The sequence below is a fragment of the Arachis hypogaea genome, chromosome 6, assembly GCF_003086295.3.
Source record: "Arachis hypogaea cultivar Tifrunner chromosome 6, arahy.Tifrunner.gnm2.J5K5, whole genome shotgun sequence".
NCBI classification, from domain to species: Eukaryota; Viridiplantae; Streptophyta; class Magnoliopsida; order Fabales; family Fabaceae; genus Arachis; species Arachis hypogaea.
This window is the reverse complement of record NC_092041.1, coordinates 40,258,127-40,272,118: the sequence shown is the minus strand read 5'-3', so window position 1 is coordinate 40,272,118 and position 13,992 is coordinate 40,258,127. Positions and strand designations below refer to the sequence as shown.

Sequence of the window (13,992 nt, the reverse complement as noted above, 5' to 3'; positions counted from 1 at the left end):
TTAGGTGTCCTACTCGGGATAGCGTCATTTAAAGAATGAAGGTCGGCACGACGTTAAAAAAAAAAAAAGAGGTGCAACACGAGGACTTCCCAGGAGGTCACCCATCCTAGTACTACTCTCGCCCAAGCACGCTTAACTGCGGAGTTCTGATGGGATCCGGTGCATTAGTGCTGGTATGATCGCACCTATTATAGTTCGCACACACAATTTTGTTAACCATGCGGCGCGAGAGAGCGTAACACTATCCGCGAAGCCTTGCGGGTACCGTAGGTGCCTGTCGAGGATGAGGCCATTGCGGCTCGCCCTTAGGTGTCCTACTCGGGATAGCGTCATTTAAAGAATGAAGGTCGGCACGACGTTAAAAAAAAAAAAAAAGAGGTGCAACACGAGGACTTCCCAGGAGGTCACCCATCCTAGTACTACTCTCGCCCAAGCACGCTTAACTGCGGAGTTCTGATGGGATCCGGTGCATTAGTGCTGGTATGATCGCACCTATTATAGTTCGCACACACAATTTTGTTAACCATGCGGCGCGAGAGAGCGTAACACTATCCGAAGCCTTGCGGGTACCGTAGGTGCCTGTCGAGGATGAGGCCATTGCGGCTCGCCCTTAGGTGTCCTACTCGGGATAGCGTCATTTAAAGAATGAAGGTCGGCACGACGTTAAAAAAAAAAAAAAAAGGTGCAACACGAGGACTTCCCAGGAGGTCACCCATCCTAGTACTACTCTCGCCCAAGCACGCTTAACTGCGGAGTTCTGATGGGATCCGGTGCATTAGTGCTGGTATGATCGCACCTATTATAGTTCGCACACACAATTTTGTTAACCATGCGGCGCGAGAGAGCGTAACACTATCCGCGAAGCCTTGCGGGTACCGTAGGTGCCTGTCGAGGATGAGGCCATTGCGGCTCGCCCTTAGGTGTCCTACTCGGGATAGCGTCATTTAAAGAATGAAGGTCGGCACGACGTTAAAAAAAAAAAAAAAGAGGTGCAACACGAGGACTTCCCAGGAGGTCACCCATCCTAGTACTACTCTCGCCCAAGCACGCTTAACTGCGGAGTTCTGATGGGATCCGGTGCATTAGTGCTGGTATGATCGCACCTATTATAGTTCGCACACACAATTTTGTTAACCATGCGGCGCGAGAGAGCGTAACACTATCCGCGAAGCCTTGCGGGTACCGTAGGTGCCTGTCGAGGATGAGGCCATTGCGGCTCGCCCTTAGGTGTCCTACTCGGGATAGCGTCATTTAAAGAATGAAGGTCGGCACGACGTTAAAAAAAAAAAAAAAAGAGGTGCAACACGAGGACTTCCCAGGAGGTCACCCATCCTAGTACTACTCTCGCCCAAGCACGCTTAACTGCGGAGTTCTGATGGGATCCGGTGCATTAGTGCTGGTATGATCGCACCTATTATAGTTCGCACACACAATTTTGTTAACCATGCGGCGCGAGAGAGCGTAACACTATCCGCGAAGCCTTGCGGGTACCGTAGGTGCCTGTCGAGGATGAGGCCATTGCGGCTCGCCCTTAGGTGTCCTACTCGGGATAGCGTCATTTAAAGAATGAAGGTCGGCACGACGTTAAAAAAAAAAAAAAGAGGTGCAACACGAGGACTTCCCAGGAGGTCACCCATCCTAGTACTACTCTCGCCCAAGCACGCTTAACTGCGGAGTTCTGATGGGATCCGGTGCATTAGTGCTGGTATGATCGCACCTATTATAGTTCGCACACACAATTTTGTTAACCATGCGGCGCGAGAGAGCGTAACACTATCGCGAAGCCTTGCGGGTACCGTAGGTGCCTGTCGAGGATGAGGCCATTGCGGCTCGCCCTTAGGTGTCCTACTCGGGATAGCGTCATTTAAAGAATGAAGGTCGGCACGACGTTAAAAAAAAAAAAAAAAAGTGCAACACGAGGACTTCCCAGGAGGTCACCCATCCTAGTACTACTCTCGCCCAAGCACGCTTAACTGCGGAGTTCTGATGGGATCCGGTGCATTAGTGCTGGTATGATCGCACCTATTATAGTTCGCACACACAATTTTGTTAACCATGCGGCGCGAGAGAGCGTAACACTATCCGCGAAGCCTTGCGGGTACCGTAGGTGCCTGTCGAGGATGAGGCCATTGCGGCTCGCCCTTAGGTGTCCTACTCGGGATAGCGTCATTTAAAGAATGAAGGTCGGCACGACGTTAAAAAAAAAAAAAAAGGTGCAACACGAGGACTTCCCAGGAGGTCACCCATCCTAGTACTACTCTCGCCCAAGCACGCTTAACTGCGGAGTTCTGATGGGATCCGGTGCATTAGTGCTGGTATGATCGCACCTATTATAGTTCGCACACACAATTTTGTTAACCATGCGGCGCGAGAGAGCGTAACACTATCCGCGAAGCCTTGCGGGTACCGTAGGTGCCTGTCGAGGATGAGGCCATTGCGGCTCGCCCTTAGGTGTCCTACTCGGGATAGCGTCATTTAAAGAATGAAGGTCGGCACGACGTTAAAAAAAAAAAAAAGAGGTGCAACACGAGGACTTCCCAGGAGGTCACCCATCCTAGTACTACTCTCGCCCAAGCACGCTTAACTGCGGAGTTCTGATGGGATCCGGTGCATTAGTGCTGGTATGATCGCACCTATTATAGTTCGCACACACAATTTTGTTAACCATGCGGCGCGAGAGAGCGTAACACTATCCGCGAAGCCTTGCGGGTACCGTAGGTGCCTGTCGAGGATGAGGCCATTGCGGCTCGCCCTTAGGTGTCCTACTCGGGATAGCGTCATTTAAAGAATGAAGGTCGGCACGACGTTAAAAAAAAAAAAAAAAAAGGTGCAACACGAGGACTTCCCAGGCATCCTAGTACTACTTCGCCCAAGCACGCTTAACTGCGGAGTTCTGATGGGATCCGGTGCATTAGTGCTGGTATGATCGCACCTATTATAGTTCGCACACACAATTTTGTTAACCATGCGGCGCGAGAGAGCGTAACACTATCCGCGAAGCCTTGCGGGTACCGTAGGTGCCTGTCGAGGATGAGGCCATTGCGGCTCGCCCTTAGGTGTCCTACTCGGGATAGCGTCATTTAAAGAATGAAGGTCGGCACGACGTTAAAAAAAAAAAAAAGAGGTGCAACACGAGGACTTCCCAGGAGGTCACCCATCCTAGTACTACTCTCGCCCAAGCACGCTTAACTGCGGAGTTCTGATGGGATCCGGTGCATTAGTGCTGGTATGATCGCACCTATTATAGTTCGCACACACAATTTTGTTAACCATGCGGCGCGAGAGAGCGTAACACTATCCGCGAAGCCTTGCGGGTACCGTAGGTGCCTGTCGAGGATGAGGCCATTGCGGCTCGCCCTTAGGTGTCCTACTCGGGATAGCGTCATTTAAAGAATGAAGGTCGGCACGACGTTAAAAAAAAAAAAAAAAGAGGTGCAACACGAGGACTTCCCAGCACCCATCCTAGTACTACTCTCGCCCAAGCACGCTTAACTGCGGAGTTCTGATGGGATCCGGTGCATTAGTGCTGGTATGATCGCACCTATTATAGTTCGCACACACAATTTTGTTAACCATGCGGCGCGAGAGAGCGTAACACTATCCGCGAAGCCTTGCGGGTACCGTAGGTGCCTGTCGAGGATGAGGCCATTGCGGCTCGCCCTTAGGTGTCCTACTCGGGATAGCGTCATTTAAAGAATGAAGGTCGGCACGACGTTAAAAAAAAAAAAAAGGGTGCAACACGGACTTCCCAGGAGGTCACCCATCCTAGTACTACTCTCGCCCAAGCACGCTTAACTGCGGAGTTCTGATGGGATCCGGTGCATTAGTGCTGGTATGATCGCACCTATTATAGTTCGCACACACAATTTTGTTAACCATGCGGCGCGAGAGAGCGTAACACTATCCGCGAAGCCTTGCGGGTACCGTAGGTGCCTGTCGAGGATGAGGCCATTGCGGCTCGCCCTTAGGTGTCCTACTCGGGATAGCGTCATTTAAAGAATGAAGGTCGGCACGACGTTAAAAAAAAAAAAAAAGAGGTGCAACACGAGGACTTCCCAGGAGGTCACCCATCCTAGTACTACTCTCGCCCAAGCACGCTTAACTGCGGAGTTCTGATGGGATCCGGTGCATTAGTGCTGGTATGATCGCACCTATTATAGTTCGCACACACAATTTTGTTAACCATGCGGCGCGAGAGAGCGTAACACTATCCGCGAAGCCTTGCGGGTACCGTAGGTGCCTGTCGAGGATGAGGCCATTGCGGCTCGCCCTTAGGTGTCCTACTCGGGATAGCGTCATTTAAAGAATGAAGGTCGGCACGACGTTAAAAAAAAAAAAAAAAAGAGGTGCAACACGAGGACTTCCCAGGAGGTCACCCATCCTAGTACTACTCTCGCCCAAGCACGCTTAACTGCGGAGTTCTGATGGGATCCGGTGCATTAGTGCTGGTATGATCGCACCTATTATAGTTCGCACACACAATTTTGTTAACCATGCGGCGCGAGAGAGCGTAACACTATCCGCGAAGCCTTGCGGGTACCGTAGGTGCCTGTCGAGGATGAGGCCATTGCGGCTCGCCCTTAGGTGTCCTACTCGGGATAGCGTCATTTAAAGAATGAAGGTCGGCACGACGTTAAAAAAAAAAAAAAAAGAGGTGCAACACGAGGACTTCCCAGGAGGTCACCCATCCTAGTACTACTCTCGCCCAAGCACGCTTAACTGCGGAGTTCTGATGGGATCCGGTGCATTAGTGCTGGTATGATCGCACCTATTATAGTTCGCACACAATTTTGTTAACCATGCGGCGCGAGAGAGCGTAACACTATCGCGAAGCCTTGCGGGTACCGTAGGTGCCTGTCGAGGATGAGGCCATTGCGGCTCGCCCTTAGGTGTCCTACTCGGGATAGCGTCATTTAAAGAATGAAGGTCGGCACGACGTTAAAAAAAAAAAAAAAAGAGGTGCAACACGAGGACTTCCCAGGAGGTCACCCATCCTAGTACTACTCTCGCCCAAGCACGCTTAACTGCGGAGTTCTGATGGGATCCGGTGCATTAGTGCTGGTATGATCGCACCTATTATAGTTCGCACACACAATTTTGTTAACCATGCGGCGCGAGAGAGCGTAACACTATCCGCGAAGCCTTGCGGGTACCGTAGGTGCCTGTCGAGGATGAGGCCATTGCGGCTCGCCCTTAGGTGTCCTACTCGGGATAGCGTCATTTAAAGAATGAAGGTCGGCACGACGTTAAAAAAAAAAAAAAAGAGGTGCAACACGAGGACTTCCCAGCACCCATCCTAGTACTACTCTCGCCCAAGCACGCTTAACTGCGGAGTTCTGATGGGATCCGGTGCATTAGTGCTGGTATGATCGCACCTATTATAGTTCGCACACACAATTTTGTTAACCATGCGGCGCGAGAGAGCGTAACACTATCCGCGAAGCCTTGCGGGTACCGTAGGTGCCTGTCGAGGATGAGGCCATTGCGGCTCGCCCTTAGGTGTCCTACTCGGGATAGCGTCATTTAAAGAATGAAGGTCGGCACGACGTTAAAAAAAAAAAAAAGAGGTGCAACACGAGGACTTCCCAGGAGGTCACCCATCCTAGTACTACTCTCGCCCAAGCACGCTTAACTGCGGAGTTCTGATGGGATCCGGTGCATTAGTGCTGGTATGATCGCACCTATTATAGTTCGCACACACAATTTTGTTAACCATGCGGCGCGAGAGAGCGTAACACTATCCGAAGCCTTGCGGGTACCGTAGGTGCCTGTCGAGGATGAGGCCATTGCGGCTCGCCCTTAGGTGTCCTACTCGGGATAGCGTCATTTAAAGAATGAAGGTCGGCACGACGTTAAAAAAAAAAAAAGTGCAACACGAGGACTTCCCAGGAGGTCACCCATCCTAGTACTACTCTCGCCCAAGCACGCTTAACTGCGGAGTTCTGATGGGATCCGGTGCATTAGTGCTGGTATGATCGCACCTATTATAGTTCGCACACACAATTTTGTTAACCATGCGGCGCGAGAGAGCGTAACACTATCCGCGAAGCCTTGCGGGTACCGTAGGTGCCTGTCGAGGATGAGGCCATTGCGGCTCGCCCTTAGGTGTCCTACTCGGGATAGCGTCATTTAAAGAATGAAGGTCGGCACGACGTTAAAAAAAAAAAAAGGGTGCAACACGAGGACTTCCCAAGCACGGCAGTTCTGATGGGATCCGGTGCATTAGTGCTGGTATGATCGCACCTATTATAGTTCGCACACACAATTTTGTTAACCATGCGGCGCGAGAGAGCGTAACACTATCCGCGAAGCCTTGCGGGTACCGTAGGTGCCTGTCGAGGATGAGGCCATTGCGGCTCGCCCTTAGGTGTCCTACTCGGGATAGCGTCATTTAAAGAATGAAGGTCGGCACGACGTTAAAAAAAAAAAAAAAAAAAGGTGCAACACGAGGACTTCCCAGGAGGTCACCCATCCTAGTACTACTCTCGCCCAAGCACGCTTAACTGCGGAGTTCTGATGGGATCCGGTGCATTAGTGCTGGTATGATCGCACCTATTATAGTTCGCACACACAATTTTGTTAACCATGCGGCGCGAGAGAGCGTAACACTATCCGCGAAGCCTTGCGGGTACCGTAGGTGCCTGTCGAGGATGAGGCCATTGCGGCTCGCCCTTAGGTGTCCTACTCGGGATAGCGTCATTTAAAGAATGAAGGTCGGCACGACGTTAAAAAAAAAAAAAAAAAGAGGTGCAACACGAGGACTTCCCAGGAGGTCACCCATCCTAGTACTACTCTCTCGCCCAACGCTTAACTGCGGAGTTCTGATGGGATCCGGTGCATTAGTGCTGGTATGATCGCACCTATTATAGTTCGCACACACAATTTTGTTAACCATGCGGCGCGAGAGAGCGTAACACTATCCGCGAAGCCTTGCGGGTACCGTAGGTGCTGTCGAGGATGAGGCCATTGCGGCTCGCCCTTAGGTGTCCTACTCGGGATAGCGTCATTTAAGAATGAAGGTCGGCACGACGTTAAAAAAAAAAAAAAAAAAGGTGCAACACGAGGACTTCCCAGGAGGTCACCCATCCTAGTACTACTCTCGCCCAAGCACGCTTAACTGCGGAGTTCTGATGGGATCCGGTGCATTAGTGCTGGTATGATCGCACCTATTATAGTTCGCACACACAATTTTTGTTAACCATGCGGCGCGAGAGAGCGTAACACTATCCGCGAAGCCTTGCGGGTACCGTAGGTGCCTGTCGAGGATGAGGCCATTGCGGCTCGCCCTTAGGTGTCCTACTCGGGATAGCGTCATTTAAAGAATGAAGGTCGGCACGACGTTAAAAAAAAAAAAAAAAGAGGTGCAACACGAGGACTTCCAGGAGGTCACCCATCCTAGTACTACTCTCGCCCAAGCACGCTTAACTGCGGAGTTCTGATGGGATCCGGTGCATTAGTGCTGGTATGATCGCACCTATTATAGTTCGCACACACAATTTTGTTAACCATGCGGCGCGAGAGAGCGTAACACTATCCGCGAAGCCTTGCGGGTACCGTAGGTGCCTGTCGAGGATGAGGCCATTGCGGCTCGCCCTTAGGTGTCCTACTCGGGATAGCGTCATTTAAAGAATGAAGGTCGGCACGACGTTAAAAAAAAAAAAAAAGAGGTGCAACACGAGGACTTCCCAGAGGTCACCCATCCTAGTACTACTCTCGCCCAAGCACGCTTAACTGCGGAGTTCTGATGGGATCCGGTGCATTAGTGCTGGTATGATCGCACCTATTATAGTTCGCACACACAATTTTGTTAACCATGCGGCGCGAGAGAGCGTAACACTATCCGCGAAGCCTTGCGGGTACCGTAGGTGCCTGTCGAGGATGAGGCCATTGCGGCTCGCCCTTAGGTGTCCTACTCGGGATAGCGTCATTTAAAGAATGAAGGTCGGCACGACGTTAAAAAAAAAAAAAGAGGTGCAACACGAGGACTTCCCAGGTCACCCATCCTAGTACTACTCTCGCCCAAGCACGCTTAACTGCGGAGTTCTGATGGGATCCGGTGCATTAGTGCTGGTATGATCGCACCTATTATAGTTCGCACACACAATTTTGTTAACCATGCGGCGCGAGAGAGCGTAACACTATCCGCGAAGCCTTGCGGGTACCGTAGGTGCCTGTCGAGGATGAGGCCATTGCGGCTCGCCCTTAGGTGTCCTACTCGGGATAGCGTCATTTAAAGAATGAAGGTCGGCACGACGTTAAAAAAAAAAAAAAAAGGTGCAACACGAGGACTTCCAGGAGGTCACCCATCCTAGTACTACTCTCGCCCAAGCACGCTTAACTGCGGAGTTCTGATGGGATCCGGTGCATTAGTGCTGGTATGATCGCACCTATTATAGTTCGCACACACAATTTTGTTAACCATGCGGCGCGAGAGAGCGTAACACTATCCGCGAAGCCTTGCGGGTACCGTAGGTGCCTGTCGAGGATGAGGCCATTGCGGCTCGCCCTTAGGTGTCCTACTCGGGATAGCGTCATTTAAAGAATGAAGGTCGGCACGACGTTAAAAAAAAAAAAAAAGAGGTGCAACACGAGGACTTCCCAGCACCCATCCTAGTACTACTCTCGCCCAAGCACGCTTAACTGCGGAGTTCTGATGGGATCCGGTGCATTAGTGCTGGTATGATCGCACCTATTATAGTTCGCACACACAATTTTGTTAACCATGCGGCGCGAGAGAGCGTAACACTATCCGCGAAGCCTTGCGGGTACCGTAGGTGCCTGTCGAGGATGAGGCCATTGCGGCTCGCCCTTAGGTGTCCTACTCGGGATAGCGTCATTTAAAGAATGAAGGTCGGCACGACGTTAAAAAAAAAAAAAGAGGTGCAACACGAGGACTTCCCAGGAGGTCACCCATCCTAGTACTACTCTCGCCCAAGCACGCTTAACTGCGGAGTTCTGATGGGATCCGGTGCATTAGTGCTGGTATGATCGCACCTATTATAGTTCGCACACACAATTTTGTTAACCATGCGGCGCGAGAGAGCGTAACACTATCCGCGAAGCCTTGCGGGTACCGTAGGTGCCTGTCGAGGATGAGGCCATTGCGGCTCGCCCTTAGGTGTCCTACTCGGGATAGCGTCATTTAAAGAATGAAGGTCGGCACGACGTTAAAAAAAAAAAAAAGAGGTGCAACACGAGGACTTCCCAGGGTCACCCATCCTAGTACTACTCTCGCCCAAGCACGCTTAACTGCGGAGTTCTGATGGGATCCGGTGCATTAGTGCTGGTATGATCGCACCTATTATAGTTCGCACACACATTTTGTTATGCGCGGCGCGAGAGAGCGTAACACTATCCGCGAAGCCTTGCGGGTACCGTAGGTGCCTGTCGAGGATGAGGCCATTGCGGCTCGCCCTTAGGTGTCCTACTCGGGATAGCGTCATTTAAAGAATGAAGGTCGGCACGACGTTAAAAAAAAAAAAAAAGAGGTGCAACACGAGGACTTCCCAGGAGGTCACCATCCTAGTACTACTCTCGCCCAAGCACGCTTAACTGCGGAGTTCTGATGGGATCCGGTGCATTAGTGCTGGTATGATCGCACCTATTATAGTTCGCACACACAATTTTGTTAACCATGCGGCGCGAGAGAGCGTAACACTATCTGCGAAGCCTTGCGGGTACCGTAGGTGCCTGTCGAGGATGAGGCCATTGCGGCTCGCCCTTAGGTGTCCTACTCGGGATAGCGTCATTTAAAGAATGAAGGTCGGCACGACGTTAAAAAAAAAAAAAAAGGGTGCAACACGAGGACTTCCCAGGAGGTCACCCATCCTAGTACTCTCGCCCAAGCACGCTTAACTGCGGAGTTCTGATGGGATCCGGTGCATTAGTGCTGGTATGATCGCACCTATTATAGTTCGCACACACAATTTTGTTAACCATGCGGCGCGAGAGAGCGTAACACTATCCGCGAAGCCTTGCGGGTACCGTAGGTGCCTCGAGGATGAGGCCATTGCGGCTCGCCCTTAGGTGTCCTACTCGGGATAGCGTCATTTAAAGAATGAAGGTCGGCACGACGTTAAAAAAAAAAAAAAGAGGTGCAACACGAGGACTTCCCAGGAGGTCACCCATCCTAGTACTACTCTCGCCCAAGCACGCTTAACTGCGGAGTTCTGATGGGATCCGGTGCATTAGTGCTGGTATGATCGCACCTATTATAGTTCGCACACACAATTTTGTTAACCATGCGGCGCGAGAGAGCGTAACACTATCCGCGAAGCCTTGCGGGTACCGTAGGTGCCTGTCGAGGATGAGGCCATTGCGGCTCGCCCTTAGGTGTCCTACTCGGGATAGCGTCATTTAAAGAATGAAGGTCGGCACGACGTTAAAAAAAAAAAAAAGAGGTGCAACACGAGGACTTCCCAGCACCCATCCTAGTACTACTCTCGCCCAAGCACGCTTAACTGCGGAGTTCTGATGGGATCCGGTGCATTAGTGCTGGTATGATCGCACCTATTATAGTTCGCACACACAATTTTGTTAACCATGCGGCGCGAGAGAGCGTAACACTATCCGCGAAGCCTTGCGGGTACCGTAGGTGCCTGTCGAGGATGAGGCCATTGCGGCTCGCCCTTAGGTGTCCTACTCGGGATAGCGTCATTTAAAGAATGAAGGTCGGCACGACGTTAAAAAAAAAAAAAAAAGAGGTGCAACACGAGGACTTCCCAGGAGGTCACCCATCCTAGTACTACTCTCGCCCAAGCACGCTTAACTGCGGAGTTCTGATGGGATCCGGTGCATTAGTGCTGGTATGATCGCACCTATTATAGTTCGCACACACAATTTTGTTAACCATGCGGCGCGAGAGAGCGTAACACTATCCGAAGCCTTGCGGGTACCGTAGGTGCCTGTCGAGGATGAGGCCATTGCGGCTCGCCCTTAGGTGTCCTACTCGGGATAGCGTCATTTAAAGAATGAAGGTCGGCACGACGTTAAAAAAAAAAAAAAAGAGGTGCAACACGAGGACTTCCCAGGAGGTCACCCATCCTAGTACTACTCTCGCCAAGCACGCTTAACTGCGGAGTTCTGATGGGATCCGGTGCATTAGTGCTGGTATGATCGCACCTATTATAGTTCGCACACACAATTTTGTTAACCATGCGGCGCGAGAGAGCGTAACACTATCCGCGAAGCCTTGCGGGTACCGTAGGTGCCTGTCGAGGATGAGGCCATTGCGGCTCGCCCTTAGGTGTCCTACTCGGGATAGCGTCATTTAAAGAATGAAGGTCGGCACGACGTTAAAAAAAAAAAAAAAAGGGTGCAACACGAGGACTTCCCAAGCAGGAGTTCTGATGGGATCCGGTGCATTAGTGCTGGTATGATCGCACCTATTATAGTTCGCACACACAATTTTGTTAACCATGCGGCGCGAGAGAGCGTAACACTATCCGCGAAGCCTTGCGGGTACCGTAGGTGCCTGTCGAGGATGAGGCCATTGCGGCTCGCCCTTAGGTGTCCTACTCGGGATAGCGTCATTTAAAGAATGAAGGTCGGCACGACGTTAAAAAAAAAAAAAAAAGTGCAACACGAGGACTTCCCAGGAGGTCACCCATCCTAGTACTACTCTCGCCCAAGCACGCTTAACTGCGGAGTTCTGATGGGATCCGGTGCATTAGTGCTGGTATGATCGCACCTATTATAGTTCGCACACACAATTTTGTTAACCATGCGGCGCGAGAGAGCGTAACACTATCCGCGAAGCCTTGCGGGTACCGTAGGTGCCTGTCGAGGATGAGGCCATTGCGGCTCGCCCTTAGGTGTCCTACTCGGGATAGCGTCATTTAAAGAATGAAGGTCGGCACGACGTTAAAAAAAAAAAAAAAAGAGGTGCAACACGAGGACTTCCCAGGAGGTCACCCATCCTAGTACTACTCGCCCAAGCACGCTTAACTGCGGAGTTCTGATGGGATCCGGTGCATTAGTGCTGGTATGATCGCACCTATTATAGTTCGCACACACAATTTTGTTAACCATGCGCGCGAGAGAGCGTAACACTATCCGAAGCCTTGCGGGTACCGTAGGTGCCTGTCGAGGATGAGGCCATTGCGGCTCGCCCTTAGGTGTCCTACTCGGGATAGCGTCATTTAAAGAATGAAGGTCGGCACGACGTTAAAAAAAAAAAAAAAGAGGTGCAACACGAGGACTTCCCAGGAGGTCACCCATCCTAGTACTACTCTCGCCCAAGCACGCTTAACTGCGGAGTTCTGATGGGATCCGGTGCATTAGTGCTGGTATGATCGCACCTATTATAGTTCGCACACACAATTTTGTTAACCATGCGGCGCGAGAGAGCGTAACACTATCCGCGAAGCCTTGCGGGTACCGTAGGTGCCTGTCGAGGATGAGGCCATTGCGGCTCGCCCTTAGGTGTCCTACTCGGGATAGCGTCATTTAAAGAATGAAGGTCGGCACGACGTTAAAAAAAAAAAAAAGAGGTGCAACACGAGGACTTCCCAAGGTCATGGGCTTCTGATGGGATCCGGTGCATTAGTGCTGGTATGATCGCACCTATTATAGTTCGCACACACAATTTTGTTAACCATGCGGCGCGAGAGAGCGTAACACTATCTGCGAAGCCTTGCGGGTACCGTAGGTGCCTGTCGAGGATGAGGCCATTGCGGCTCGCCCTTAGGTGTCCTACTCGGGATAGCGTCATTTAAAGAATGAAGGTCGGCACGACGTTAAAAAAAAAAAAAAGAGGTGCAACACGAGGACTTCCCAGGAGGTCACCCATCCTAGTACTACTCTCGCCCAAGCACGCTTAACTGCGGAGTTCTGATGGGATCCGGTGCATTAGTGCTGGTATGATCGCACCTATTATAGTTCGCACACACAATTTTGTTAACCATGCGGCGCGAGAGAGCGTAACACTATCCGCGAAGCCTTGCGGGTACCGTAGGTGCCTGTCGAGGATGAGGCCATTGCGGCTCGCCCTTAGGTGTCCTACTCGGGATAGCGTCATTTAAAGAATGAAGGTCGGCACGACGTTAAAAAAAAAAAAAAAGAGGTGCAACACGAGGACTTCCCAGGAGGTCACCCATCCTAGTACTACTCTCGCCCAAGCACGCTTAACTGCGGAGTTCTGATGGGATCCGGTGCATTAGTGCTGGTATGATCGCACCTATTATAGTTCGCACACACAATTTTGTTAACCATGCGGCGCGAGAGAGCGTAACACTATCGCGAAGCCTTGCGGGTACCGTAGGTGCCTGTCGAGGATGAGGCCATTGCGGCTCGCCCTTAGGTGTCCTACTCGGGATAGCGTCATTTAAAGAATGAAGGTCGGCACGACGTTAAAAAAAAAAAAAAAAGGTGCAACACGAGGACTTCCCAGGAGGTCACCCATCCTAGTACTACTCTCGCCCAAGCACGCTTAACTGCGGAGTTCTGATGGGATCCGGTGCATTAGTGCTGGTATGATCGCACCTATTATAGTTCGCACACACAATTTTGTTAACCATGCGGCGCGAGAGAGCGTAACACTATCCGCGAAGCCTTGCGGGTACCGTAGGTGCCTGTCGAGGATGAGGCCATTGCGGCTCGCCCTTAGGTGTCCTACTCGGGATAGCGTCATTTAAAGAATGAAGGTCGGCACGACGTTAAAAAAAAAAAAAAAAGAGGTGCAACACGAGGACTTCCCAGGAGGTCACCCATCCTAGTACTACTCTCGCCCAAGCACGCTTAACTGCGGAGTTCTGATGGGATCCGGTGCATTAGTGCTGGTATGATCGCACCTATTATAGTTCGCACACACAATTTTGTTAACCATGCGGCGCGAGAGAGCGTAACACTATCCGCGAAGCCTTGCGGGTACCGTAGGTGCCTGTCGAGGATGAGGCCATTGCGGCTCGCCCTTAGGTGTCCTACTCGGGATAGCGTCATTTAAAGAATGAAGGTCGGCACGACGTTAAAAAAAAAAAAAAAGAGGTGCAACAC

The 13,992-nt window shown here is 51.2% G+C and overlaps 42 non-coding genes and 1 pseudogene across 42 annotated transcripts; all 43 read right to left on the bottom strand.

Annotated features, from left to right (window-relative positions):
- Positions 1 to 68: 68 nt before the first annotated feature.
- LOC140174061 (5S ribosomal RNA) lies at positions 69 to 187 on the bottom strand. Its single transcript, XR_011863275.1, has one exon. It is a non-coding gene; the product is annotated as a 5S ribosomal RNA (ribosomal RNA).
- A 188-nt stretch (positions 188 to 375) lies between these two features.
- LOC140174060 (5S ribosomal RNA) lies at positions 376 to 494 on the bottom strand. Its single transcript, XR_011863265.1, has one exon. It is a non-coding gene; the product is annotated as a 5S ribosomal RNA (ribosomal RNA).
- Positions 495 to 679: 185 nt separating this feature from the next.
- Positions 680 to 798, bottom strand: LOC140173852 (5S ribosomal RNA). Its single transcript, XR_011863027.1, has one exon. It is a non-coding gene; the product is annotated as a 5S ribosomal RNA (ribosomal RNA).
- Positions 799 to 986: 188 nt separating this feature from the next.
- On the bottom strand, positions 987 to 1,105 carry LOC140174059 (5S ribosomal RNA). The gene has a single exon (XR_011863253.1). It is a non-coding gene; the product is annotated as a 5S ribosomal RNA (ribosomal RNA).
- Positions 1,106 to 1,294: 189 nt separating this feature from the next.
- Positions 1,295 to 1,413, bottom strand: LOC140174058 (5S ribosomal RNA). The gene has a single exon (XR_011863244.1). It is a non-coding gene; the product is annotated as a 5S ribosomal RNA (ribosomal RNA).
- Positions 1,414 to 1,600: 187 nt separating this feature from the next.
- On the bottom strand, positions 1,601 to 1,719 carry LOC140174057 (5S ribosomal RNA). Its single transcript, XR_011863232.1, has one exon. It is a non-coding gene; the product is annotated as a 5S ribosomal RNA (ribosomal RNA).
- Positions 1,720 to 1,905: 186 nt separating this feature from the next.
- LOC140173891 (5S ribosomal RNA) lies at positions 1,906 to 2,024 on the bottom strand. Its single transcript, XR_011863066.1, has one exon. It is a non-coding gene; the product is annotated as a 5S ribosomal RNA (ribosomal RNA).
- A 186-nt stretch (positions 2,025 to 2,210) lies between these two features.
- Positions 2,211 to 2,329, bottom strand: LOC140173851 (5S ribosomal RNA). The gene has a single exon (XR_011863026.1). It is a non-coding gene; the product is annotated as a 5S ribosomal RNA (ribosomal RNA).
- A 187-nt stretch (positions 2,330 to 2,516) lies between these two features.
- Positions 2,517 to 2,635, bottom strand: LOC140174056 (5S ribosomal RNA). The gene has a single exon (XR_011863225.1). It is a non-coding gene; the product is annotated as a 5S ribosomal RNA (ribosomal RNA).
- A 189-nt stretch (positions 2,636 to 2,824) lies between these two features.
- On the bottom strand, positions 2,825 to 2,934 carry LOC140174047 (5S ribosomal RNA; annotated as a pseudogene).
- Positions 2,935 to 3,121: 187 nt separating this feature from the next.
- Positions 3,122 to 3,240, bottom strand: LOC140174050 (5S ribosomal RNA). Its single transcript, XR_011863223.1, has one exon. It is a non-coding gene; the product is annotated as a 5S ribosomal RNA (ribosomal RNA).
- A 189-nt stretch (positions 3,241 to 3,429) lies between these two features.
- LOC140174035 (5S ribosomal RNA) lies at positions 3,430 to 3,543 on the bottom strand. The gene has a single exon (XR_011863215.1). It is a non-coding gene; the product is annotated as a 5S ribosomal RNA (ribosomal RNA).
- A 186-nt stretch (positions 3,544 to 3,729) lies between these two features.
- LOC140173983 (5S ribosomal RNA) lies at positions 3,730 to 3,846 on the bottom strand. The gene has a single exon (XR_011863163.1). It is a non-coding gene; the product is annotated as a 5S ribosomal RNA (ribosomal RNA).
- A 188-nt stretch (positions 3,847 to 4,034) lies between these two features.
- Positions 4,035 to 4,153, bottom strand: LOC140174042 (5S ribosomal RNA). Its single transcript, XR_011863220.1, has one exon. It is a non-coding gene; the product is annotated as a 5S ribosomal RNA (ribosomal RNA).
- Positions 4,154 to 4,343: 190 nt separating this feature from the next.
- On the bottom strand, positions 4,344 to 4,462 carry LOC140174031 (5S ribosomal RNA). The gene has a single exon (XR_011863211.1). It is a non-coding gene; the product is annotated as a 5S ribosomal RNA (ribosomal RNA).
- Positions 4,463 to 4,651: 189 nt separating this feature from the next.
- On the bottom strand, positions 4,652 to 4,770 carry LOC140174010 (5S ribosomal RNA). Its single transcript, XR_011863191.1, has one exon. It is a non-coding gene; the product is annotated as a 5S ribosomal RNA (ribosomal RNA).
- Positions 4,771 to 4,956: 186 nt separating this feature from the next.
- On the bottom strand, positions 4,957 to 5,075 carry LOC140173986 (5S ribosomal RNA). Its single transcript, XR_011863167.1, has one exon. It is a non-coding gene; the product is annotated as a 5S ribosomal RNA (ribosomal RNA).
- Positions 5,076 to 5,263: 188 nt separating this feature from the next.
- LOC140174034 (5S ribosomal RNA) lies at positions 5,264 to 5,377 on the bottom strand. Its single transcript, XR_011863214.1, has one exon. It is a non-coding gene; the product is annotated as a 5S ribosomal RNA (ribosomal RNA).
- Positions 5,378 to 5,564: 187 nt separating this feature from the next.
- LOC140173958 (5S ribosomal RNA) lies at positions 5,565 to 5,683 on the bottom strand. Its single transcript, XR_011863138.1, has one exon. It is a non-coding gene; the product is annotated as a 5S ribosomal RNA (ribosomal RNA).
- A 181-nt stretch (positions 5,684 to 5,864) lies between these two features.
- LOC140173890 (5S ribosomal RNA) lies at positions 5,865 to 5,983 on the bottom strand. The gene has a single exon (XR_011863065.1). It is a non-coding gene; the product is annotated as a 5S ribosomal RNA (ribosomal RNA).
- Positions 5,984 to 6,435: 452 nt separating this feature from the next.
- On the bottom strand, positions 6,436 to 6,554 carry LOC140173850 (5S ribosomal RNA). The gene has a single exon (XR_011863025.1). It is a non-coding gene; the product is annotated as a 5S ribosomal RNA (ribosomal RNA).
- Positions 6,555 to 6,744: 190 nt separating this feature from the next.
- On the bottom strand, positions 6,745 to 6,862 carry LOC140174044 (5S ribosomal RNA). Its single transcript, XR_011863221.1, has one exon. It is a non-coding gene; the product is annotated as a 5S ribosomal RNA (ribosomal RNA).
- Positions 6,863 to 7,049: 187 nt separating this feature from the next.
- LOC140173849 (5S ribosomal RNA) lies at positions 7,050 to 7,168 on the bottom strand. Its single transcript, XR_011863024.1, has one exon. It is a non-coding gene; the product is annotated as a 5S ribosomal RNA (ribosomal RNA).
- A 190-nt stretch (positions 7,169 to 7,358) lies between these two features.
- On the bottom strand, positions 7,359 to 7,476 carry LOC140173914 (5S ribosomal RNA). Its single transcript, XR_011863094.1, has one exon. It is a non-coding gene; the product is annotated as a 5S ribosomal RNA (ribosomal RNA).
- Positions 7,477 to 7,664: 188 nt separating this feature from the next.
- LOC140173921 (5S ribosomal RNA) lies at positions 7,665 to 7,782 on the bottom strand. The gene has a single exon (XR_011863101.1). It is a non-coding gene; the product is annotated as a 5S ribosomal RNA (ribosomal RNA).
- A 186-nt stretch (positions 7,783 to 7,968) lies between these two features.
- LOC140173967 (5S ribosomal RNA) lies at positions 7,969 to 8,084 on the bottom strand. The gene has a single exon (XR_011863147.1). It is a non-coding gene; the product is annotated as a 5S ribosomal RNA (ribosomal RNA).
- Positions 8,085 to 8,271: 187 nt separating this feature from the next.
- LOC140173935 (5S ribosomal RNA) lies at positions 8,272 to 8,389 on the bottom strand. Its single transcript, XR_011863115.1, has one exon. It is a non-coding gene; the product is annotated as a 5S ribosomal RNA (ribosomal RNA).
- Positions 8,390 to 8,577: 188 nt separating this feature from the next.
- On the bottom strand, positions 8,578 to 8,691 carry LOC140174033 (5S ribosomal RNA). The gene has a single exon (XR_011863213.1). It is a non-coding gene; the product is annotated as a 5S ribosomal RNA (ribosomal RNA).
- Positions 8,692 to 8,877: 186 nt separating this feature from the next.
- LOC140173927 (5S ribosomal RNA) lies at positions 8,878 to 8,996 on the bottom strand. The gene has a single exon (XR_011863107.1). It is a non-coding gene; the product is annotated as a 5S ribosomal RNA (ribosomal RNA).
- Positions 8,997 to 9,183: 187 nt separating this feature from the next.
- Positions 9,184 to 9,300, bottom strand: LOC140173953 (5S ribosomal RNA). Its single transcript, XR_011863133.1, has one exon. It is a non-coding gene; the product is annotated as a 5S ribosomal RNA (ribosomal RNA).
- Positions 9,301 to 9,485: 185 nt separating this feature from the next.
- Positions 9,486 to 9,603, bottom strand: LOC140173938 (5S ribosomal RNA). The gene has a single exon (XR_011863118.1). It is a non-coding gene; the product is annotated as a 5S ribosomal RNA (ribosomal RNA).
- Positions 9,604 to 9,790: 187 nt separating this feature from the next.
- On the bottom strand, positions 9,791 to 9,906 carry LOC140173980 (5S ribosomal RNA). Its single transcript, XR_011863160.1, has one exon. It is a non-coding gene; the product is annotated as a 5S ribosomal RNA (ribosomal RNA).
- A 185-nt stretch (positions 9,907 to 10,091) lies between these two features.
- On the bottom strand, positions 10,092 to 10,210 carry LOC140173910 (5S ribosomal RNA). The gene has a single exon (XR_011863090.1). It is a non-coding gene; the product is annotated as a 5S ribosomal RNA (ribosomal RNA).
- Positions 10,211 to 10,397: 187 nt separating this feature from the next.
- On the bottom strand, positions 10,398 to 10,511 carry LOC140174032 (5S ribosomal RNA). The gene has a single exon (XR_011863212.1). It is a non-coding gene; the product is annotated as a 5S ribosomal RNA (ribosomal RNA).
- Positions 10,512 to 10,700: 189 nt separating this feature from the next.
- LOC140173884 (5S ribosomal RNA) lies at positions 10,701 to 10,819 on the bottom strand. Its single transcript, XR_011863059.1, has one exon. It is a non-coding gene; the product is annotated as a 5S ribosomal RNA (ribosomal RNA).
- Positions 10,820 to 11,005: 186 nt separating this feature from the next.
- On the bottom strand, positions 11,006 to 11,123 carry LOC140173961 (5S ribosomal RNA). The gene has a single exon (XR_011863141.1). It is a non-coding gene; the product is annotated as a 5S ribosomal RNA (ribosomal RNA).
- A 449-nt stretch (positions 11,124 to 11,572) lies between these two features.
- LOC140173889 (5S ribosomal RNA) lies at positions 11,573 to 11,691 on the bottom strand. Its single transcript, XR_011863064.1, has one exon. It is a non-coding gene; the product is annotated as a 5S ribosomal RNA (ribosomal RNA).
- A 189-nt stretch (positions 11,692 to 11,880) lies between these two features.
- On the bottom strand, positions 11,881 to 11,997 carry LOC140173942 (5S ribosomal RNA). The gene has a single exon (XR_011863122.1). It is a non-coding gene; the product is annotated as a 5S ribosomal RNA (ribosomal RNA).
- Positions 11,998 to 12,182: 185 nt separating this feature from the next.
- Positions 12,183 to 12,301, bottom strand: LOC140173845 (5S ribosomal RNA). Its single transcript, XR_011863019.1, has one exon. It is a non-coding gene; the product is annotated as a 5S ribosomal RNA (ribosomal RNA).
- A 452-nt stretch (positions 12,302 to 12,753) lies between these two features.
- LOC140174156 (5S ribosomal RNA) lies at positions 12,754 to 12,872 on the bottom strand. The gene has a single exon (XR_011863374.1). It is a non-coding gene; the product is annotated as a 5S ribosomal RNA (ribosomal RNA).
- A 188-nt stretch (positions 12,873 to 13,060) lies between these two features.
- LOC140174131 (5S ribosomal RNA) lies at positions 13,061 to 13,179 on the bottom strand. Its single transcript, XR_011863348.1, has one exon. It is a non-coding gene; the product is annotated as a 5S ribosomal RNA (ribosomal RNA).
- A 186-nt stretch (positions 13,180 to 13,365) lies between these two features.
- On the bottom strand, positions 13,366 to 13,484 carry LOC140173848 (5S ribosomal RNA). Its single transcript, XR_011863023.1, has one exon. It is a non-coding gene; the product is annotated as a 5S ribosomal RNA (ribosomal RNA).
- Positions 13,485 to 13,673: 189 nt separating this feature from the next.
- LOC140174068 (5S ribosomal RNA) lies at positions 13,674 to 13,792 on the bottom strand. Its single transcript, XR_011863283.1, has one exon. It is a non-coding gene; the product is annotated as a 5S ribosomal RNA (ribosomal RNA).
- Between the last annotated feature and the right edge of the window lie 200 nt (positions 13,793 to 13,992).